We start from the raw sequence: 25148 nt of genomic DNA, 5'->3' as shown, positions 1-25148 counted from the left end.
TTACCTTCTGATACCATCAATGAAAGCAAGAAGACATTGGAATATCCTCAATGTACTGGAAGAAAAAGCTGCCAACATAAAGCACAGATTTAACAAAACTATCTTTTAAGAATAAGGTCAAAATAAAGACGTTTTGAGAGAAAAAAAATTTCCAAAAGACTGGAATCACTACATACTCAACCATAATCAATTAAGTTGGAAATCAACAACAAAAAGGTAACTAGGAAAAAACTCCATGAGTTTGGAAATTTTAAAACACCTCTAAAAAACCTATGGTTAAACAAAGATATCATAATGGAAATTAGAAGATACTTAGAATTAAGTGAGAATGAAAAAACTATGTATCAAAACTTGCAGGATTATGATAAATAAAATGTGGTGTATATATACCATAGAGTATTATATAGCTTTAAGAAATTAAATTTGGTACATGCTCTAACAAGGATGAACTATGAAAACATTAAGTGAAATAAGACAGACAAAAGGGGAATTTCACTTATATAAGGTATTTAGAGTGGTCAAATTCAATAGAGACAGAAAATAGAATAGAGATAACCAGGGCCTGGGGCAGGGGATTGTGAAATAGGGAGTTACCGTTTAAGGGGTACAGGGTTTGTGTTTGGGATGATGAAATATTTTGGAAATTGATGATGGTAATGGTTGCTCAACTTAATGCCAATGTACTTAATGCCAATGAACTGTACACCTTAAAAAATGATAAATTTTATATTATGTATATTTTAACACACACACAAAAACCCTTGCAGGGTATGATTAAAGCACTTAAGGACACTTACAGTTCTGAATTTTTACTTGAACGTTCAAGAGTTGTTTTACTATTTACTGGCTTATAATTTCTTAAAATTTACATATAATTATGTGAACCTAGAGCATAGTTCTATTTTACATATAAAAGATACTTTTTACAGTTTTAATACACACTGAATTTTCCACGTATGCAACCACTATGAAATCAAGAGCTTATCTTTGCCTTGCTTAGTTTTACTAAATCCACTCATCATTTGGAACACTGTGTCACTGAAAGCAATGCACTCATGTTAGTTAAATCACCAGAGCAGCACTCCTGCAAGAGACTGCACTATGGCTGAGCCCATGTATATTAGATACAGGCCTACGATCATTTTGTACATTTCAAGTTGCTGTGATTAAGTATTTATAAATTGAAGTACATATTTTATTAGAGTTCTTTTAGTTCTTATTTTTTCCATTATATATTAATTTTCCTCCCAAAATTGATTTTTGGAATTGAGTTAGGGCATTATGCTAATTTTTCCCCTGAAAAGAGGATATGTTAAATAATCTATGACTTTTACTTTGTAAGAAAACAGTGAAACAGTGTTTAAAAAGTATAGACCCGGATATTCCATTTCTAGGAATCTATCCCAAAGACACACTGGCAAAAATACAAGTAAATATATACACTAGGCTGTTACTGTAGCATTATCTATAACAGCAAAAGACCAGAAGCATCTCAAATGGCCACAAAAAGGGGACTGATTGAACTAACTATGGTACATCACACACTAAAGTATTATGAAGCTATAAAAATGAAGGAGGAAATCAATGTATATTCTGCCCCGGAGTAATCTCAGGATATACTACTGATGAAAATGCAAGATGAAGGAAAAAAACATTATGGTATGCTATTATTTACCTAAGGGGAGAAAAAAAACACATATACACACACACATGCTTATTATTATTTTTAATGGAAGGATAAACCATTAATTCTTTAAATCTTCTTTTGGGAAAGGGAAAGAAAAAAATGGAAGAGACCAAAATAAAAGCCAGACTTCTCTGAATATATCTTGCTTTCTATGTTTGATTTGGGAATTTTGTTAATTATATAAAATCACCAGCAGAAGTAGAATAATACAATAAGACACCACAGAGACCTAATCTAACAATACACTGCACACTAAGAATATCCTTGATTTTCACTTTGCAGACAACACATGAAATTTATTTAGCTTTACAATTAAACTAAACAGAGGCCAAAATACTGAACAGAATTAAATGTAAACTGGCAGTGATTGAAAATTCACATTTTCTTCTTTCTGACATCTTCAGGGAATGAGACATCTACAATGTGAACTTTCTACATTATTATATGTATTACATATTTAGCAAGTACTCAACTACATTATGACATTGCCTCTAATATTACCTATTATAATATATCAATTTCCTCTACTGAACTCTACTCATTGTGAGAAGGTACTAATTTTATATCTCCTTTTATTCCCTAATAGCATCTAGCAAAGTGCACAGAAACTCAAAATGTGTTTTTCAAATAAAAAATGTTAGCCAGTTAAGGCAAATAAAGTACTGCCACTAATCAAGTTGTATACTGAAAGCCAAATAATTTATCTTTTAATTTTTAGTCCCTCAAATCAATCACCTGTAGAATGGACTCACACCTGAATTACTATTCTCACAGTGAGTGGGAATGGGAAACTGCAGGATGTAAAAAGTGCTTGAAAAAAAATTTACCCCAATTTTTTATTATCATTTATTCTTTTTTTCCCAATGTTCTCCTATACTAGAAGAAACAAGTGTCATTAACTGCAAATGATAAGACTGTCTACAAAATGCAAACAAAACTATGATGAATTAGGATAAACATAACTTTAGCAAATTTGCAGGATAAAGAGGACCATACAAAATTCAACTGCATTTTTGTATACTAAACAGAAAATGAAATGGGACGGGAAAGGATACCATTAATAGTATCATAAAAACTGAAGTTCCTAGGACAGTAGTTCCCAAACCTGCTCAGTCCACAGTGCCTCAGTAATCATTTCAGTGCCTTAGGTCAAAAGAAATTCGTAAGAGTTTCATTTATTTAGCAGTTAGGTCCACACAACTTCATTAGTATTCATATCCTAAAAACTCAGTAACTATTTGAAAAAGCAATACCCATCAACTGGAAGAAAAACCAAACCTTTTCTATTTCTTTCTTAATCACGTACATAGGGAAACATGTACCTGATGGGTACTGCAGTCTCTGAAACTTCAGACCCCACCCACCCTCATTTCCTATTCCACATTGATTTCCATACTTCTAATTTCAGCAATCACTTCACAAAGACAGATTTTATCAAATGTATCACAACCTAATGCTGAAACTGTGGAACTTCCTAGAGCTAGAAGTCCACATGGTGTCTAACAGATGTCCACTAATTCCATCTATGCCACTGTTTCTCTTTAAAATTTAAAATGTCCCATGGTGCCTTTGAGCTCAATGGGGTACTCCAGGATGCTATGGCAGTTCGAGAACTATGGACTAGAATCTTTACATCAGGGAAAAATATACTGAAAAACATTAAAAAGACCTAAATAAATGGAGAGATACTAATGTTCATGAATTTGAAGACTCAAAAATCTACAAATGCCAAATTTCCTCAAACTAATCTATAGATTCAAAGCAATTCTTTTTTTAAACTACATATACATATATATATATATATATATATATATATATTTTATTGAAGTATGGTCAGTTTATAATGTTGTGTGTCAATTTCTGGTGTGTAGTCAAAGCAATTCTAATCAAAGTCCCAAATGAGGAAAATGACGTGCTGTTATGTAGACAGGCCAACCCTGAAAGGGAATTTTTTTCAATGAAACTTACATATTTTATTTTAAAATAAATCATCTCTATTGGTCCATTTTTCTTACTGTAAGGCTCTTACAGATGGTCACCTAGGATCCCATGTTTGTTCTTTGCATCAAAATACTCTTTAATACATTTGGCCTTGTTCCATTCATTAATCTAGCTATATGCGAAGTTTTTTTGAGAAACAAAATGAGAGCTGGGATTACAGGGAAGCTTTGTTCCCATTTTCTAAGGAAACAGGGAGCAGTACCTTGGGTGATACAGAAGTGAGCACAGATTTTTTTAGAGATGCCCTTGAAAGATGAACAAGTGGTTGCCAGGTAGAGAACAGAGTTAGTTTATTTTACCCTCTAAGCTCCTATGGGATTTTTTAACTTGCACATCTTGGTATACAAGTTAAAGGCTAATCCTCATACTGAGGTCAGCACTCTACCCAACACTATGCTTTGGCTAGGCTCTGCTAATTTCTGCTTCTTACTTTTCACCGATGGGAATTTGCTCTTAAAATCATCTTCAAATTATTTGCCTTTAAAATTTTTTCCCCTGTGAACACACCATTCTGTAATCTGTGCTAACCAATATGAGAGGGCCATACTAGCCATATATGGCTATTTAAATTTAAATGAAATAAAAACAAAATTGTTTCTTAGTCACACTAGCCATACTGGATACCACAGATACAGAACATATCTATCACTGCAACAAGTTCAAACTGGACAGTTCTAAATCTTTCTATTCAACTGCTCACAGAGGACAAGTGGTTATTTTTAAGTCACATATTTCTAAGTCAAATATTGTAACTGAAAGGTTTAAAAACTAAACTTATACTAGAGCTTTAATATTTTCTTAATTTTATGAAAAATAGGAAAGCAAACAGTTCACTTTTATACCAACTTGGTTAAAAGACTAAGTCAACACGAACTAGTCTGAATTTAGTAGCATATTTTTCTGAAAACAGGCCTAACATTATATATTCTAATCACTCATGAGCTGGTTGTTAATAATACACAGGAACTTTGTTTTCATTCTCTAGAATTACTTTCTAACTTTTAAAGTACAAATGTTAATAAATAGTGATATAAAGTCTTTCTCTTTCATGAGAATCTTACAGTCTTTGCTATCTGGGGGGGGATTAATCCCCATATCTCAGTGAGGGCAAGATTCAGTTTTCAATTTGTCTTCTCAGATTAAATCTGCTAGAACCCTGTTCCAAAGATGAGCATTCACATGACAATCTTTGAGCAAAGAGGAGAGAAAAGCACAATGGACTTCTAAGACACAACATTCAGTGTGATTACAACAAAAAATCCCTTCTTCCTAATAGTCACTTAAAGAGCAAGAAAGTGTTGTCTAGTGATTGTCTATTTGAAAACTTCTTAAAGAAGTTACATAAATAAATCTCACATAAACACCAAATATAGAAAGTTCCTCAAAATGTTAGTTTATATAATTTGGCATTATTATATCTCAAAGCCAATTTTATCCCCTGTAAACAAAGATACAAAAGCAGCACCAAGCACCATCATAGAAAGCTTTTCTTCCCTACTATATCCACTACCTAGCCATATTTTATCAAGCACTTAACACTGGTTCTCTTTATGGGTAAGAGAGCTGAGTGCTTTCCCCTTCTTCATAGACTACAGACAAAAAATACTTGTCTATATTCTGATTTTTAGAAATGAGTATGTACTGTTCTTGCAATGAGGAAAAAACAATGTCACTTTCAACTTAAAAAAAACTCTACTCATGCTACAAGAGCTCTTTCAAATAGTACTTCTTCCTTAACTGTCACATGATCTCTACTCCTCTGAACTCCAACAGCACTAATGCCACTCCCATGCTGATTACTGATACAGTGTCTCTCAATTCCAAATTCATCCTTTTTGTCTACTCTGAAAATGATCTGGGATCTTTAGGTATTTTTCCATGGCCATCTGGCATGGTGTTGAGCTTTATCAGTAGAGGGCGCAGGAGAGATACTGCAGGAGAAAAGTTTTGCTTCCTGGATCTGGTGTGCTTGCTTATCAGGCTCCTATATGGCAAGGTGGCCAGTAGCATACCCAGCAGCCAGCAGCTTCCTCACGCTTCCTTCTTAGGAGGTTTGCAGTGCAGTTAACACCTCCCCATGAGCAGCTTCCCTAGCACCCTAAAGAGCAGATGTCCAGCACATTCCACCAACACAGCACCACTTCAGCTTCTCTGCCATTCGATGAGCCACAGCTATGCTCTCTCCAGCAAGGCTGAACCTCCACCTTCTGGGGGGGAGGAGGGCTCTTCCCTAGGTGCTGTGCTAGGGGTAGCAGCTGCTCCTTATTTCTGTTATTCTTATGTTCTTTAGAATTCTATTTACTTATTACTAGCTAATCCCTCATTACTCCATTCTCCTGTTAGTTAATAATTCTTTCCATGTTCAAATTACTGTGGCTTCTCTCTTGATTGGACCCAGAGTGATACAGTCCTTTCATTAATTTGACACTTACACACTTCCTTGAATTTCAGCCAACTGACTTCTAACTTTTTTTCTTTCTACATGATTATAAATTCCTGGCTGCCAAGGAACACCTTTCATACTTCTCTGTACCAATCTGACATTGTGTAACACAACACTTTTTAATACAAAGGCACCAACAGATGTTTAAAATCACACTTCAGCGGGGAGGGTATAGCTCAGTGGCAGAGAGCATGCTTAGCATGCACGAGGTCCTGGGTTCAATCCCCAGTCCCTCCATTAAAAACAAACAAACAAACAAACAAACAAACCTAATTGCTTTTCCCCAAAAATAAATAAAATAAAAAATTGGAAAAAACCCCCACACACTTCAAATGATTCATAAATACTCTATACCCCTTCATTAGTTTAAGGCCTTTATAAAAAAAATGTTCTAATAACCCACTTTTTTCAAGAATTTTCACCACCAAAAGCATAAGTAATTCAGATAGTATAGGAATACATCCCTCAGTGTTCCTAGACTATAACGTTTTGTTCTGTGGACTTAAGAATTTTTAGACCTTGTAAGACATGAGATAATGAACTGCTCTTGCTCACAGACTGTTCATGGCTACAGGGTAATAAAAGGGCTGAGCATGACTAATGCTTATTTTTATATAAATGTGAACAATAAGGTAAAAAATTACTCAGAATGAGGATGTTACAGCCAAGTGAGAAATTATTTACAAACAAGGTAATGATGTTGGGATTTTAGGGGGTCATGGCTGGAAGTCTAAGAGGCTTTAAGGTAAGCTTCTCCTCAGCACTTCTGAACCTACAGCAGAAACCCCTTCAACAAGAACATCATCAGCACCAAGGGCATCTCTCATGAGGAAAACTAGGAGAGGGTGAGAAAGCTACCCTCATTGGCCCCAAACCCAACTTGCCTTGTTATCTTTTGCTAAAACTGTCCCCTCCGACTTATCCCAACAAAATGTAACTAGCTTGTATAAAATCTGTAATAAAGTGCTTGTTTAAAAGCCTCAAAACCAGCTGTCTGTAGGATTAATTCAACAGCAAATTAGAATTGGTAGCCATAGTCAGAAGTGAGAAAATACAAGAACCAAGCAATTGCTTTGAGTTTAAAAATGGGAAAAGTTGAACTACTTTTCAAATGCCTTTTAGTCATTTAAAGCAATGCCCCAGGAAGAGTGTTATGTGGGCTGGCTATTTATTACTGTTACTCAATGAAATACAAAAATTTGAGAATAAGTGTTTAGAAACTTTTAGAGCAATCTGACAGAATAATTTGCTATTGACTCTAAAAACAACAACAACAAACGGGACTTACATTTACATTTTACACGTCTGGCTTTCCTTTCATTTCCATTTTATGATATTTTACAATTAGTCCATTACAGAAAGTTCCTAAGAAGCACTGATCTAAGGCACTCAATTCTGAACATAAAATGTTTTCCCAAAGGATTTGAAAATACACAAATGGGCAATAAGCACATGAAAAGATACTCAACATCATTAGTGACCAGAGAAATGCAAATTAAAACCACATGAAATAACATTTCACACCCATTAGGGTGGCTATACTCAAAAGACAGAAAATTGCAAGTGTTAGTGAGGAAGTAGAGAAACTGGAATCCCCATACACTGCTGGCAGGATTGCAAAATGGTGCAGCTGCTTTGCAAAACAGTCTGGTGGCTCCTCAAAAGGTCAAACATAGAGTTACTATATGACTCAGCAATTCTACTCCTATGTATAAACTCAAAATAAGTGAAAATATGTCCCCACAGAAACCTATATACAAACGTTCACAGAAGCACTATTCATAGAAGTCAAAAAGTGAAAGCAACCCAGATTTCCATTAACTCATGAATGGACAAATAAAATGTGGTTTATCCATAAAATGGAATGTTATTCAGTCATAAAAAGATATGAAGTACTCAAACATGCTACAATATGGATGAACCTTGAAAACCTTGTGCTAAATGAAAGAAACCAATCACAAAAGACCATGTGTATTATGTGTATTATATAAATCTGCTTATATGTACAGAATAGACTAATTTATAGACAGAAAATAGATTAGCTGCCTGAGGCAAGGGTACAGTTTAGGGTAAAATGAGTGACTGTTACTGGATGCAAGATTTCTCCATACAGTAATGCAAATATTCTGGAATTAGACAGTGGTGATGGTTGTACAACCTGTGAATACAATAAAAAAACAATGACAAAACCCCACTTAACTGTAGATCTTTTAAAGGGTAGGTTTTATCATATACGAATTATATCTTTTTTTTTTTTTTAATTTAAGGGAAAAGGAAGAAACCATGATGGGGCAGATGGAGATGGAGAAGGCAAGAGGGACAGATGGAAATAGGAACAGGCAAAGATGGAGGGGTTTGCCTCTAGTGAAGAAGATACTCTAAAGACTAGGTGGCAGTCTCCTAGAGTATTTCAAAGAGAACAGCTCTAAAAAATGATCTGAAGAACACACACATCACTGGAATAATCACACCGTCTTTCAACAGGACTACTTTGAAGTTGACAAAACTATTTAAAGTTACATTTTTTGCCGTATTCAGGAAAATAATCACTTTCAAACTTCACAGCCATGTCTCCTACATTCTATACTGCTGTTCTTCAAATTTAGAGAAAAAAAAAAAGGCTGACAGTTTAAAAAAAAAAACTGCTGTCTGAATTTACTCTGCTAGTAAAGTTTTTATCTAGAAAGAAGTAAAAATGTTAGGTTTTCCATTTTTAAGAAATTAGCAGTCTTGGAGGAAAGCGATTTTTGAAAATCATTTGCTTCAAGCTTTCACACCTCTATCATAACCTAATTCTGAAAAGTATCCATGCTTCCCAAAACAGTTTCCTCAATTTCTATGTGGCTGTAGCTTATAACTTAACCATTGTTATTTACTGTCCTAAATCCATTCTCAGTCCTTCCAGTCTATTCTTCACACCACAGAGAGCAACTTTAAAATATATTAAACTTTATCACTTCAGTTCCCTACTTAAAGCCTTTAAGTAGAGTATTTACGATGAAGCCCCATCCCATAGTCCATGCGTGATCAGACTCCTACTTTACCAGACTCATCTCTCTGTAGACTTTCCCTATACAGCCTTTAAGTTTTGTCACTATTAGCCATCTCAGGCCTTCACACATGACCTTTCTGGAAGATTTTCTGTTCAGTGATCAATCATTCAGTTTTCCTGAAACTGAGAGAGTTATCCTGGGACACAAGACTTTCAGTGCTAAACCCAGGAAAGTCCTGGGCAAACTGGGATTGAGTCAGCCACCCTACTTTCTGTCCACCACCTCCACCTGTCAAACACCTACTTCAAGTATTCAGGAAACCTCTGATGCCTCCTCACTGCCATCCGATACACATTAGTTTATTCTGTCTTAACATTCATCACACTGGATTTGCTTTTTAAATATCTGTCTACCCTAACTACATTATAAACTCCAGAAGCATGAATCCAGTGAGTATTCTGTTGACCATTATATCACTAATGCAGAGCACTGTGTCTAGTTCATGTGTCTTGGAGATAAGTACTTGTTGAAAGAATAAATCAATCAAAGAAAGGTGTGTCCGTGATGGCATCAGAGTCAAGAAAAGTTTTGTTTTGTTTTGTTTTTCTCTTTTAGGCTAGGGGAGACCCAGGAAAATTTGAAGACACTTTCACCATACTATCTTCTTTAAGGTCACCACTCCACAAAGCTAAGGCAATTAAATGCTCCATTTATCCTGATCCTTACAACTGATAAAACTTATCCAAGAACCTCACTTTAACCACCACATATTCAGGATAAAGTCAGCAAGACATTAATATTTAATCCCTATCACAAGCACTTCTCAATTTACAACAATTTCCTACCCAGAAGATGGGAGTCTAGGCAGTGGGAACTATACGAATGATCTGGTTCAGAAGACAGAAGACAGAAGGAGACAAAAGGACATACAGCAGCAAGTAGTGGGAAATAAGACTGTTGAGTGGGCCAGAAAGTGGCAGGGGCTGGGCAATGGGGAGAACCTGGATATTTGAGAGGTCTGGTTATGTTTTTTTTATTCTCATAATAAAAGTAGTACAAGGTCATTACAAAGAAATCCAAACCAGGATAAAAGCTTAAGAAAAACAGAATATTCACAATCACACTTCCCAGAAAGACCTGTTTTTTATATTTTAATCTAGAAGCAAGGAAATGACATGGCTGAAGGGGGGGAAAAAAAGGAAAACTCTTAGTAAGTCTTTTCTAGGTCATTTAAGTATTTATTTTGTGTCTACAATATGTCAGATGCTAGAAATCAAAAACTAAGATTTAGTCTCAGTTTTGAGCTCACCATCAGTGGAAAAAAAGTAACTAATAACTACTGTGCAATGAGATAAGAGCTGATACAGATGAGTGGAATGCAATAGAAAAGAGGCTCCTACTTATATGAGAGTAATCAGGCAAAGAAATCAGAACTGGCTTTTGAAGGACGAGAATCTGCCAAGCAAAAAGAGAAGGTCTCCATAAACAGAGGAAGCAGTATGTTAAAGAAACTTTGTAATTTAAATGTGATTCCTTTTTTTTTTTTTTACTTCCCCTTAGCCTTCACCCAATCACTACACTAAAAAAGTGAAACTATGACTAAGCATGAAAGAAGTAAAGAGGTGAGACAGAAAATGCTTCAAAATTGCCTATAAGGTAGTGAATGGGGAAGTAACAATAACAAATTAAAAATATAAAAAAGTAGTTAAGAAGAAGGCTACTCAACAGTATGAAGTCAAGCTTTTCTCAAGTTTGGCCAAAAACTCCAAACAGCAATTCAAAATGAAAAAGAGGGGAGGGGGAACAAACACAGATCTTTCTTGACTTAAGATGGGGTTACATACCCATAAATCCATTGTACGTTAAAAATATTCTTGAATTGAAATGCATTTAATACACATAAACCTATCAAAGAACATCATAGCTTAGCCTAGCATACCTTAAACATGCTCAAAACACATTTGCTGACAGTTGGGCAAAATCATCTAACACAAAGCCTATCTTCTAATAAAGCACTGAATATCTCATGTAATTTACTGAATACTGTACTTAAAGTGAAAAACAGAATAGTTGTTAAGTGTATTGGTTATACCCTTGTGATCGTGTGGCTTGACTGGGAGCTGCAGCTTGCTACCTGTGTCCAGCACCACCAGACTATGGAACCCTGTATAGCTAGTCCAGGAAAAGGTCAAAATTCAAAGTATGGTTTCTACTAAATGCATATCACTTTTGCAGCCTAGTAAAGTCAAAAAAAATCATAAGTAGGGGGACTGTACGTATATGAAAACTGTTCAACTAGACATCAAAAAGATGCAAACTGAAACAGGGCACCATCTTCCTACAATCAAAGTGTAAATCAACCTAAGGCTTTACAATGAAAAATGAAGGTCAACTGCAGACTGATTACTTGATTCCTTAGGTGGTGACATAGGTTAAACAAAAACTGGAACCCGTTTATTCTAGTAAAAAATAGTATCAAATCAGAAGTCACCATGTAATCTATCCCAAATTTCCATGAAGACAATTTTATCAAATCTCTGAAGGCTTTCCATTAGCTACAAGGTCACTCAAGAGAAAAGATTCCCACCATTCTTATCTGCTTCATACAAGAAAGTTCAACCATCTACCTAAAAGAAGATATAAAGATAGCTTGTCCCTCTCTGCTAGCCATCCTTTTATTTGGAGACCCAAAGTCCGCCTCAAAGAAACAAGCTAGTCAGTTATCCTCGGTAACTGATTTCTTGCTATATAGAGGCAGATCTGTGGCAGCTAGAGCTCCTTATCTTCTTTTCTGCTCTTTGTACATACAGACTACCCTCTTGGTACATAGAAGACTACCAGGTAAGTTCCAGAGAACAAGCAAGTGTCTTTCCATATGCCTGTGCATACATAAGATGCAGGTGAAGCTGTGAAAGGGCAGCAAAACCTGGACTGGCACGTGACTTCCTGGGAGGTGTAGTCATACAAGCCAACTGCTGTGTTGTGGGTACAAGGTTAGAATCAGGAAGTGCCCTAACAGCAGCACATGCTAGAAACCAGGGTAGGGTAAGATCCCATCATCCTAGTCTAGAACTGTCTTTTTAGATGAATGCCAATTAATCACTGGAACTCAGGCTAGGAGCTGGGTATTTAGAAGAAAAGGTTTCAACCAGAATCCCAATCAACTGTAGAGGCAAGGGCAATCAATCCCAGAAACGTTCCTCACAAATGCATATTAGATAACAGATAACAGTTACCATTTAAAGATGAATAAGCAGAAAAAAATCAAACATAGATCCCAACAAAAAAATAATGCAGCATAGGGAAGAGAGAAAATTACCTTCACATGGAAGCAAAGTCTAACTTCGAAGGTGAATTGCTTCAAGAACACAGAATTAACTTCCAAACACTGTTTGGCAAACTCCCTAAAACAGGCATACATGGAGAGAAAAGACCAAGATGAAATGAGAGTAATTTAAGAAGAAAAGGGAGTGAAGTAAAAAAAAAAATTTCTTTTTACTGTTTTTGTTTTTTAATAGATAAAGTCAACCTGTTTACATTTGTTGTTATACACGTATCAAGCTTTCTTCTGGTTATTTAATGCTTTATGGTTATTATGCTTTCTTGGTTCCTTTCTTTACATTTGGTGAACTGATGATTTTTCTTGTTTCTTTTTTTCCTTTCATAAAATGGAAACTGCCATATATTTATATCCTACTAGTAGCTACTTTTACTTTTCTTGACAATATTGTCAATAATTTTTAACATTTTAAAATTATTTTGATATACTGATTAAAAATACTGGGAAAAAAATAATGAGGTAGAAAGAAAGATAATAAACTCTATACCTCAGGGTTGACACTTTTTCTGGAGTTCACAGCCAGTAGGATGCAAAACATACAAATTTCTAGGAAATTGGTTTCTTTCTATCTCTGGTCTCTTTACTAGTTTCCTAGGTGTGGAGTAAATTTTTAAAGGATGCAAAGACACTAAAATTTCAATGGCAGAAGTAAAGCCTACACTGAAGGTGATAAAGGAAAATCAAATGAGCGATAAGGACAAACATTTGAGAAGCTCATACAAAAGACAGAAATCATAAGCCAATCTAATTATTACAAGCATTCTGTAGGAAGAAAACAACTAAAAATAAACAAAAATATTTTTGGAAATGAAAAAAACCCCAAGTGTGAAGATCATAAGGAGTCAGTGTACCAGGCAACATTAATTAACATGGACAAGACACAGTCTGTCAAAATATTTCAAGAAAAGGGAAAATTCCTACCACCATCAGGCACAGGATGCTCCGAAACAAAATGACTGCTACAAGATGACACAATATATCTACAGAATTTCTGAGACTATTAGTGACCTAATAATTATTAAATATGCCTTCTAGTTACTCCTACTAAATATATTAGCTGAAAATGTACGTTAGCTGACACACGTGATTAATCAATTTAAATGTAAGATTGAGAAAATGACAAGGACTAAAGTGAGGATGAGTGAAGAGAATAAGCCAGTCTTCAAACATAGGGGAAGTCAAAGTATGATTGTCTTTTTTAACTGACAAATCAAATTTTTTTTAAATTTTAGATTTACAGTTAAACACATTTAAATTATAGATAAGTGAGCTTTAAAACAGAAAACAGACAGATAGCAGGATAAACAAAATGTGTATAGTATGGAATATTACTCAGCCTTAAAAAAGGAATTAAGTACTAATACATGCTATAACATGGACAAACCTTGAAAACATGCTACATGAAATAAGCCAGACACAAAAGGACAAGATACTGCATGATTCCACTTATATTAATCATCTAGAATAGGCAAAATAGAGAAAAGTAGATTAGAGACAGTCACTACGCTTTGTGAGTAGGGAGGAATAGGGAGTTAGTGTTTAATGAGTGCAGAGGTTCAGCTGAGGAAGATGAAAAATTCTAGAGATGGGTGGTGATGATGGTTGTACAACAATGTAAATGTACCTAATGGTAAAGAACTGTATGCAGCTGACACTGAACAGCTTAGGGGTTAGGGATGCAACCCTTCACACAGTAAAAAATCTGAGTATAATTTATAGTCTGGCCCTCTGTATAGATGGTTCCTCCAAGTCCAAAGTTCCTCTGCATGTATGGCTCTGCATCCCAGAATTCAATCAACCTCAAGTAGTGTAGTACTATAGTATTTACTATTGAAAAAACCCACATATAAGTGGACCTGTGCAGTTCAAACCTGGGTTGTTCAAAGGTCAACTCTATTTAAAAATGGTTAAGATGGTAACTTTACATTATGTATATCTTACAAAAATGTAAAAATAGTAGCAATAAATCATTAAAAACCCAAAAGCATTAAATAAAATGACAGAAACATTCCTAACAAAATTAATTATGACAATACACATAAATGTTTTCAGTATTCATTTTGGATTAAAACAAAAATAAGCTATATGTAATTTAAGAGACAACGAAAAATGGTATGTAAAGACAAAGTTGGATAAAATTTACTGAACAAAGTATAGTACAGATATAAATCTAAGGTAAGTAAAATGTAAGACTCAAGATTAAATATGACAATTATTTTTATTGATTAGGTATAATGTAGATCTTTAGCAGTACAGAATTTACACATGCATCCATAATATTGCAGCAAAAACATGATAAAAATAATTAGAGTGGAGAGAACAAGAAGACAAGCCACAGGGCGAGAGAAATATTTGCAAAAGAGGTATCTAATATAAAGATACAAAATATACAAAGAACTCTTAAAACTCAACAATAGGAAAATAAAGAACCCAATTGAAAAATAAGAGGGGAGGTGGGTATAGTTTGATGGTAGAGCTCATGCTTAGCATGCATGAGGATCCTGGGTGCAGTACCTAGCCTCCATTAAAAAAAAATTATGAGCATAAGATTTGAAGAGATACCTCACCAAAGATGATATACAGATGGCAAAGAGAAATGAGATTCTTAGCATCATACTTCATTGGGGAATTGCAAATCAAAACAATGAGATACCACTACACTCCTACCAGAATGGCTAAAATCCAAAACACTAACAACATCAAATGCTGATGAGGATTTGAGTGACTCTCATTCATTGCTGTTGGGAAAGCAAAATGGTTCAACCACTTTGAAAGAGAGTTTTAGCAGATTCTTACAAAACTAAATACATTCTTAGCATAAATTCCCAGCAACCATATTTTTTGCTATTTACTCAAATCAGCTGAAAACTTATGTCCATACAAAACCCAAACATGGATATTTATAGAAGCTTTATTCGTAAGTGTCAAACGTGGACGCAACCAAGATGTCCTGCAGAGGGTAAATGGTGTATCCCAACAATAGAATATTATTCAGCACAAAAAAGCAATGAGATATCAAGCCATGAAAAGGTAAGAAGGAAACTCAAATACATATTCCTAAGTGAAAGAAGTCAAGTTTAAAAGATTACATACTGTATAATCCCAACTATATGGCATTCTGGAAAAGACAAAACTATGGAGACAGTTGAAGTACCAGCGGTTGGTTGCCAGGCATTAGGGAGAAGGGAGGGATGAATAAGTGGAGCACAGGGAATTTTGGGGCTGAGAAACTATTGTGTACAATACTGTGATGGTGGATACATGTCACTATCCACCATTTGTCCACACCCATACGGTGTATAATATCAAGAGTGAGCCCTAATGTAAACCATGGACTTTGATAATGATGTGTCAGTGTTGGTTCATCAATCACAACAAATGTACCACACACCACAGAAAGTTGACCGTAGGGGAAGGTGGGGGAGGAGTGAAATTAGGGTATATCAGAATTCTGTACTTTTTGCTCAATTTTGCTGTGAATCTAAAATAGTACAAAATAAAGTCTATTAATTAAAGAAAAATAAAAATCATTAGACATTAAAAAAGACACTCTACTCAGTAAACACATACTTACTGCATACCTACTTGTTCTAAGTTCTGAACAGAATAATAGCAAAGAAATAAAGTAACTAGTAAATAAAAAAAATAATTTCAGACAGAAGTGCTATAAAGAAAAACACAGAAGTGAGATAGTGAGTGGGGTTAGGTGGAGGCTATTTTAGATGACTGATCAGGAAAGGCCTCTTTAAAACAGTGAAATACGAAAGGAAGACAGGATTCAGGCAGAAGAAACAAAAATGTAAAGTCCCCAGTGTAAGAACAAGCTTCTCAGTAACAATGCTACCTCTCAGTCTTTGACAGGTTAAGATTAAAAAATTAATAGGAACTAAATCTTATAGTTAATAAAAACTATTCATAAGGAATAATAAATCAAATAAAATATTTGAATAAAGTTTAATTAACAGACATACATGTGTATATAAAACTGTACATGCAAACAATATTCTTTTTTAAGTTTTCACAGAACATTTAGCTAATTGGATTATGCTTTAAGTCACAAAGAAACTCAATAAATTTAAAAGATATTTTAAAAGACCACAGTCACTAACAATGAAAGAAAATTGAGTGAATAGAACTATACTAAGCTTCTAAGTCAAAGAGGTAATCAAACTAGAAGTACCAACTATTTGGAAAGCAATAACTATAAGAATATCATTCATATAAATTTTAGAGTGCAGCCAAAGCTGTACTCAGAGGCAAATTAAGGCCACTGAGTGTTTTCATTTTTTAAAAAAGGGTGGGGAACAAAGAATTTACTGAGTTAAGAAAAGTATAACAAAAAAGGAGAAGAAAAGAAAGAAAAAAATTAAGAGAAAAGTAGAAATTAGGAAATCAGAAAACAGAAAACCAACAAAATAAATCTCAAAGCTGCTTATTGAAAACCACTAAGTAGACAAACATAAACAGTTGGCAAATCAAATCAAGAAAAATAATGAAATCACTAATAAAAGATGGAATGAACACAACAGGTTTTAATTATAAAAAAAAAAACACATGTTAGCTGTGACTATGTGAGAGAAAGTAGAAATCCCAGCTTCTCCTATCTGTTCATTTTGGTTTTTCTTTTCTTGGGACTAAGATGGCATGGTGAAGAAGAAAAGCCACTGGAAAATGCTGGTATAGCCAGGGCATATTTGCTAATAGGGACAATTCCTTTGGACCTCAGAAATGGAGGAAAACCATAAGCTGTATATGAATTAAGTGATTATAAAGTGATTTGCTTTAAAAAATCATATACACCAGTATAATAATAAATTTGAAAAATTTAAAAAACAGAATCTGGGAAATATAAATTTATCAAAACTGACTCATGAGTAAGTAAGGACTTCTCAACAGACTACAGAAGGAACTAGAGAAGTTACTATACAGAGTACATACTCTTATTAAATTTCTATGAGATTCTCTTTTATCCTTTCAATAAATCCTGTACACTTAACTAACACGAGTGAGGTTTTGGTTCCTCGTAATATATGCCTTAGGGTACCTTTGGGTTATCAGCAATAATTTATTTATATACTCTTATCAGTAGTTAAAAGAAGAAAAACCCTATCACCCCCTAAATAAGTGTTACAAAAACATCTGATAAAATTCAGAAGTCATTCCTTTTTTTAATTAAAAAAAAAGAATAAAATAATAAAGAATTTCTCTCTTAAACTAAAAGCTGAATTCATCTTTAATTGTAAAAATACCAGAGACATTCCAAGACAATTATCACTTCTCTTATTTAACTGTCTCTGAGATTCTTACCAATGTGATAAAGACCTAAAATAAAAAACAAATATTATAACTATTGGTAAGGAAGTAAAAGTTACTATTATTTTCAGATAAGAAGATGAACCTGGACAACAAAAGTAAATAAAATTTTACTGAAGTGCAGTAAGACAATAAAAATAATAGTGAACACAAAAATCTGGTTACTTCTAGAGACACAAACTATTGGGTGTAAAATAAGCCCAAGGACGTACTGTACAACATGAGGAATATAGCTAATATTTTGTAATAACTGTAAATGGAAAGTAACTTTTAAAATTGTATAAAAAGTTTAGAAGGGGAGAAAAGTGAACTTACTAAAAAAAATTCTAGTTACTTCTGTATATTTATCAGAAACAATGGAACAAAATCAAGTTCACAAAAACAAAATTTGTTATAATTTAAACAAGAAATGCAAATTAAACTGTATTTTTATTTGCCTAGCAATATACAAAATTAATAATTTCATTAAGAATGATGGTTACTTCAATGAGAATAGCAACAAAGTGAGATTCACAATGCTAGTGATGGTACACATCAAAACTTTCTGAAGGGTAATTTAACACTTTTAAATGCTTATACCCTTTCATTCAGTAATTCCACTTCTGGGAAAATATTCTAAAGTAATAATCAGGAATGAATAAAAAGATATTTGCTATAGCATTATTTATATAAAATACTGAAAATAAGTTACATATTCACCAATAGGAAAATAGTGAAACTAAGGTATAACTGTACAATGAAATGTTAGGCAAACATTAAAAAATCATTTTTTAAAAGAATTTTTAAGGAGAACACAGGGAAACTTTCAAGACTTAATGCTAAGTAAAAAAAAAAAGCAAGATAGCAAATTATATAGAACATGATTCCAATTTTAGAAGGGTAAAGTATGTACATACACAAAGAAACATATCAAAATACTAACAGTAGTTACTCATAGGTACTGAAATAAGGTTTTTTTTTAAACTTCATTCTTTTCAAATATTTAATCAGGAAAGTGAAAAAAGTTCAGGAAGAATTTACAACAGAAATACTTAAACATCTGGCTATATTTCTACTATTATATCTGCCATTGTGACTTTTTATCCTTTAGTAATTTGCTCTTTATAGTAACTGAAATTGTGTCTAAAAGTTTTACCTCAATTCTTGAAATTCATGTGTTTATTATATAAAAATTTTGCTTCATAAGCCTATAAATTACTAAATAATCTCAAAACTAATGCAGGAATTAATTTTTTAAACCTGAGATTATACCTTAAAATACACCTTAGTCTTACAAAATAAATGCAAGATCAAAATAAAACCTTCTATTTTTCCAGAACCTATTAAATATTCCCATGAAAAAATATTACCTGCAAGGTAACAGAACAGCTGGATCAGAAAGATGTAAGGAAGAACTCAGTAATCCAGGTTAAAAGGGCCCTGTATGCAAATGTATATATGTGTGTCTCTTTTAACCAACATCACTAAGTTCTTCCTTTCATCTCCCTTTTGATTAGTTTCAACTGACAAAAATTGAGAAATAATTCTCATTTCCAGATGAATAACTCATTCTTTCAGCACACTGCAAATAGAGATTATGGATCAACATGTTAAGAAAATATATAAGAGCAGTAAGAATACCTGAGTCATAGTGGAGATCAAAAAAGACTCCCAAAGCTATACTCAAAAGCTGAAATTTGAAGGATGAGGATGAATTAGGTAGATGACAAGAAATAGGGGCCAACAAGGGGTATTTCTCCCCCATTTACAGGTGTGCTGCTTACAATAAAACCATGAAAATATTCCTCTCTGAATCTCTATAATGTGACTGATTTTCAAACAAACCTCAAACTCCTGCAATATTTTTATACCTATATTTTATTTCAGTAGCCAAACTACTTCATACTTCAAAAACTCTTACTCCACCACACATACACACACACACACAAAACAGAAGTTTAAGATTCAACTAGAACAAGAATTAAAGTACCAGAAGAAAATATAGAAGATCGTTTTTTTGATAAAGGTAAAATGGGAAAGATCTTCTTAAACAGAAAGGAAAGGATTAATATCTACTATATGTAAAGAGCTTCTACAATTCAGTAAGGAAATACAGGTTAATATAGCCTTTTAGGAAGCAATTTGGCATCTATCAAAACTTAGTAAGAGAACCTAATGAACTCATCTACAAAACAGAAACAGACTCGCAGACATAGTAAACAATCTTATGGTTACCAGGGAGTGGGAAGGGATAAATCTGGGAGTTTGAGATTTGCAAATGTTCGCCACTATATATAAAAACAGAATTTAAAAAACCCCGAATTTCTTCTGTTTAGCACAGGGAACCAGACTCAATATCTTGTAATAACCTTTAGTGAAAAAGAATATGAAACTGAATATATGTATTTATGTGTACGACTGAGACACTGTGCTGTACACCAGAAACTGACACACTGTAACTGACTATATTTCAATTAAAAAAAAAAACTTAAAATATACACTTAAAAATCCTTTTTATGGAAATACTTGTATACATATGCATGGGCACAAAGGTATAAGAAACTTCATTAAAGCTCCAGTTTTAGTTGCTCAAAAGTGGAAATAACAACCATGAATAATTAAGTAAAGTACAACCATGAAAAAGATGAAGCAGAACTATACATACTGAGATGGAAAAAAATTTATAATTAGATTTTTTTCATTAAAAAAAAAAAAGGTAAAACTACACCCACACAGTGCTCATTTCTAATTGCATAGAGAAAACAAAATTGTTAACAGTGGATATCTGTAAGGAAAGCGACTAGAAGGTAAGGAAAGTAATTTTCACTTTTCACTCTATATAACTGACTTGCTAGACTCTTTTGTAATAAGCATGTACTGACTGCTTTTGGAATGTAATTTAAAAATAAGGAAAAACACACTTCTATTCTAGTTATGATGGTTATCTTTGGGGCTGAGTGATTTTTGTACAGTAATTTTTGTCCTGTTTCTTAATAACTGTCACTACTTTCTAAATTTTCTATGAGAAGTATGCATATTTTAAAATCTGAGAAATGTGTATTCAAAAAAACCTGTATTTTCTTTCAGTGGTGAAACTATTTTTTCTTCCCTGAAAAGTAAATTTTAATTTAACAATTATGGTCCCTGAAAATTGGCTCTGAAATTCCAACCACTTTCAGAAAGCAGTCTAAGTTTGGAAGTATAACATCTGCTGTAGAAGCAATTAAATATAAAACCTATTTTAGAATGGAATATTAACTAACACTTATTAAGCATGTGGACACTGAATTTGCTAAGTACTTGTGCTGCATTATTTCATTTGCTCTAAATACCCCTATGAAATTTGTATTATATTGTTATTATTATTAATTCTCATTTTACAGATGAAAAAAACAAGTCTTGAGAAGAATGCGTATCTTGCCCAGGGTGAAGCAGAAGAGGCAGGATTCAAACCCAGGTCTTCAGCTCCTAACCACTTGTGATACATGGAATGATAAGTACTAATGTACCCCAGAGATAATAGGCTAGACGTCTGAAATCCAGCATGAATGTCCAGACTGACTATCATATTCAGGTTAGTGATCCTAAAATGAAGAAGTAGTGAAACTCAATTCTGATCACAGAGGAAAACAATACGTATTTCTTCAAGGCAACAGGGGCTATTTTGTTCCATCTCTTTCTGCTTCTACCAAGGTACAAGAAGGATATAAAGGACAACTCAGATTTGCAAGTAACTTAATACCCTCCCTCTGACTAGTCTGGAATTAGCCCTCTAAATAACTGGAAGGGCTTTTGAAAACTGATCAGAACGCCAAAGCCTTAAAGACTTGAACAAGGTGAAGTTTCACATTTTATTCAAAGGTGGAAAATTTAAAAAGCCAAGAGAAATGTTATACTCAAATATCAGAATAATCAATATTGACAGATTAAACATAGGAAGTATTTAACAATACCTACTTATTTCATCCCTAGCTATTTGAACAAGGTCTCTCTTTTAAAAAGAATGTTTAACCTTAGCTACCTGAGCAAGTTCTAAGTTTTCTCTTTAAAAAACTACAACTGAAAAGATATATACACCACTGTTAACCATGTCTACTTGGAAACCTGCCTATCTAAAGATAGAGAATCATAGGAACCTCTATTCATTTGTTTAGTAGATAGACTCAACTACAAACTTACTTTATGAATTTGGGTTTGCAAGGTTAGTATTTAATGTCACAAAGTCCAGAAGAATAATTCTCTCTTTGAATAACTGTAAACCAGGAATTAAGGCCCTAAGGGAAGCAGAACACCTAGAACTTTTCCTCAATAAAAGTATCTGCTTATAGAAAGAACTGGCAGAGAAGCTGACATCAACAGACTTAGTTTCACACTCAAGCATTTCTATACCTTAACCCCTTAGGCAAAGTAGACATCTCACTGAATTAAGGACAACTCACACTACAAAAATGACGGTATTGAAGCTCAGTACTAAGTCATTTAGGTAACGATAAACTATTTAGTGAAAATATAAAATTCACTGAATTTAGGTCAAACTCTTTCACCAAAACCTAAAAAGTGGGTTTAAGACCCATATATATTACAGGTCAGAAACATTTTAAGGTTCATTTTTCAAAATGTAAGTCAGTGTTCTTGGCTAATTAATAACCAGATTTAAAAGCCAAGGATGTAAAAATAGATTTTAAAAACCAGATTTATTCTGTATAGCATAGGGAACTAGATTCAACATCTTGCAATAACCTTTAATGAAAAAGAATATGAAAATGAATATATGTATGTATATGTATGACTGGGACATTGTGTTGTATACCAGAAATTGACACATTGTAATTGACTATACTTTCGATAAATAAATGAATAAAAATAAAAGCCAAGGATGAAGGAGCTGCCTTAAATTAACACCTTTAACAGGAGAACATGAACAAAGCTTTTCATTTTTACATATTTTTTTCATACATATATTATATACAGAAGTGATTATGAGTTTTCTATAAATGCCAGTTTCTTGCAAAGTTGACAAGTTCTAACCTGCTTTTAAAAATTACTACTCACTGCCTTCATTCCAATCTAACTTTATTTAATGTTATTCTTTGAATAACCCCAAGAAAACAAAACCCCCAGAGCAAATTCTTCTACATTTCAATATCCTGCCTACTTATAAGAGCGGAAGAGTCAAACAGAGCAGGGGAAAAAACGTGACGTGCACAACCTTGATCCAAAACACTGCTCGTCGTAGTCTAATTTTAGGCCTAACCACTTTGATTGTCTTTTTTACAAAGGTTAAAAAAGACGACAAAAAACTATAAATCACTTGTAAAACAGAGTTGAGATAATTATACCAATGGGAGTTGTTTACCTAGGAGGGCAGAAATCACGCTCACACTGCTCAGAGTATTCCCATTAAAGATAAGAGACAAGGACGGATACCAACCCCACAATCGACGATAATGGCAATTACTTCCCACTCTTCAGTTCTTGGATGACTCTATCTTTAAAGAATTAGTCAAAAGTTTGAGTCCACTGAGGAATTTTCGGCAACGTTTAGTGTCTGTTATTTTAAAGGAAGTCAAACATGGTGAAAAGCCAATCTTCACCCGAATTACCTAAAGAAGCAAATATTCACCTTCTGGCTGAAGATCAAACAAGAATCACGAGAAGATCCGAAAGTTCTGTTCTTAAGCGGAGGCCCTCAAACCCTCGGGAAACGATACGTTTCTACTAATGAGGAATATGGAAGAGATCACAGGTTGCAGTTTAGAAAAGAGTAAAGTGACTCCAGACAACTTGCCTAAGCAATGAAACTGGGATGACCAGAGAGGTAGCAAGGAGGGGCTGGGACTCGGTAAGAGGCGAAAAATCGAGGAACAAAACCCGAAACGTTTTGTCGAACAGTGAGGTAAATGGAGAAAACAAGGAGGTTTGAAACGTGAGGGAAGGGAGACCAACAGAGGGCAGAGGCTGTGGCGCGACAAGGTTCAGGGCAGGGCCGGGTCCAGGAAGAGTTAGATCTCACCAGCCCAGCAAGCTTCCCATTTCAGGCTAAAGCTGGAGAAGAAAACAGCCCACGGGCGCAGACAATGAGCCACCGCCCCAAGAGCTGCGGCTCGAGGCACGCAGGTGGCGGCTTCCCGGCCCTGCGCGGGCCAGGTCGGCTGCCCCGGGTCGCTCGCGCCGGCCAGGCCGCGGAGAAGGAAGGAGGAAGGAAAGCGACGGCCCGCGTCCCGGCCTGTCTGCACACTTACCCCAGGCGAGGAAAGGTCCCCGCCCCAGCGAGGAGCCTCCGGCCGAGCTCCCAGCGGGCTCAGGAGCCGCCCCGAGCAAGCGCGCGACGCGGGACGGGGAGGGGAGGGAAGGGGAAGCGGGGCGGGAAGAGGAGCCGCGCTGGAGCGCAGCCGCTGCTACTGCTAGGCCGAGCGGCAGCCGAGCCCCGCGGGCGCCGGGAGGGGAGGGCAGAGAGCCTTCGGCAATGGCGACGGCCCAGGCCAGAGGGGAAGCGGAACAACCGCCGCCGCCGCGCGTGGCCACAACCCTAGGGGAGGGCGACGGCAGGGAGCGGGGAGGGGCGGGGCCGAAGCCGGGAGCTCCACTGGGCGGAGACGGGCACCACCTCCCAGAGGGCGGGCCCACGCGGTGGCTGCTGGGAACTGTAGTTTTGAAATGTGTACAACCTCTCCCTCTCCCTCTCCCTCTCTCCCCCTCCCTGTCCCCTCTTTCTAAAGGGAACGAACTAGGGAGGCAGTAATCATGATTGATACTAGGGAGGCAGCAGGGGAAGTAGATCTGGGTAGCCAGATTGTTCTTATTGATAGATGTAGAGCAAAAAATTCAATTGGTATGATTACAAGAGAAAGGATTCAAGGAGCAATATGGCACAGTATTAGATAACTTGAAAAACTGTCAGCTCTTAAACACACAGTCTGCTCGATAAAAAAGAACATCCTTTCAAAGGCATAACTAAGCTTTCAAGAAAGAAAGAGGAATACCTCTGATAGTCTTCCAAACTCCACACTAACCCAAAGAGGGAGCAAGAAACCAGAGTGGTAAACAGGTCAATGAAGCCATACTTGTACTGAGAAAAGCTACTTATTTCAGAAATCTGTGGTTTTACTGGCTGCACAGGAGGCAAGAGACCAAACACAAGGCCTTGGGCCTGTAAAAGAGGTTGGGACTGTAATCCTGTACAAGGCTGGAAAACTCAAAAGGCTATACCCTCCAAAAACAGCCTGGAAAAATAAAAATCACCTGTACCAGCCCAGGGAGACATGAAGATATTTGCATGTTTTAGCCTGGACTTGGCATCGAGGGGGAAAAAACATTCCCTTTAGAATTCATGAACACACACTTTCCCTCATGTGGGTTTGAAAGTTCAAATTATAATACCTACACTGTCCA

The 25148-nt window shown here is 35.2% G+C and overlaps 1 protein-coding gene across 5 annotated transcripts in view; it reads right to left on the bottom strand.

The window, feature by feature from the left end:
- PAK2 (p21 (RAC1) activated kinase 2) overlaps nt 1-24311 on the bottom strand; it is a 70332-nt gene extending 46021 nt beyond the window's left edge. For 2 of the 5 annotated variants that reach the window (XM_010959307.3, XM_045519838.2), the window contains exon 1: nt 23999-24310. The gene's annotated coding sequence lies outside the window, so the exon portion shown is untranslated. Of the gene's footprint in view, nt 1-4; nt 69-12443; nt 12529-23379; nt 23475-23998 lie in introns of those variants that run through there. The other 3 variants (XM_074365363.1, XM_074365355.1, XM_045519840.2) reach the window with 3 other exon arrangements.
- Between the last annotated feature and the right edge of the window lie 837 nt (nt 24312-25148).

The sequence above is a fragment of the Camelus bactrianus genome, chromosome 1 (assembly GCF_048773025.1).
Source record: "Camelus bactrianus isolate YW-2024 breed Bactrian camel chromosome 1, ASM4877302v1, whole genome shotgun sequence".
In the NCBI taxonomy this organism is placed as follows: Eukaryota; Metazoa; Chordata; class Mammalia; order Artiodactyla; family Camelidae; genus Camelus; species Camelus bactrianus.
This window is presented reverse-complemented; position numbering and strand designations above follow the sequence as displayed.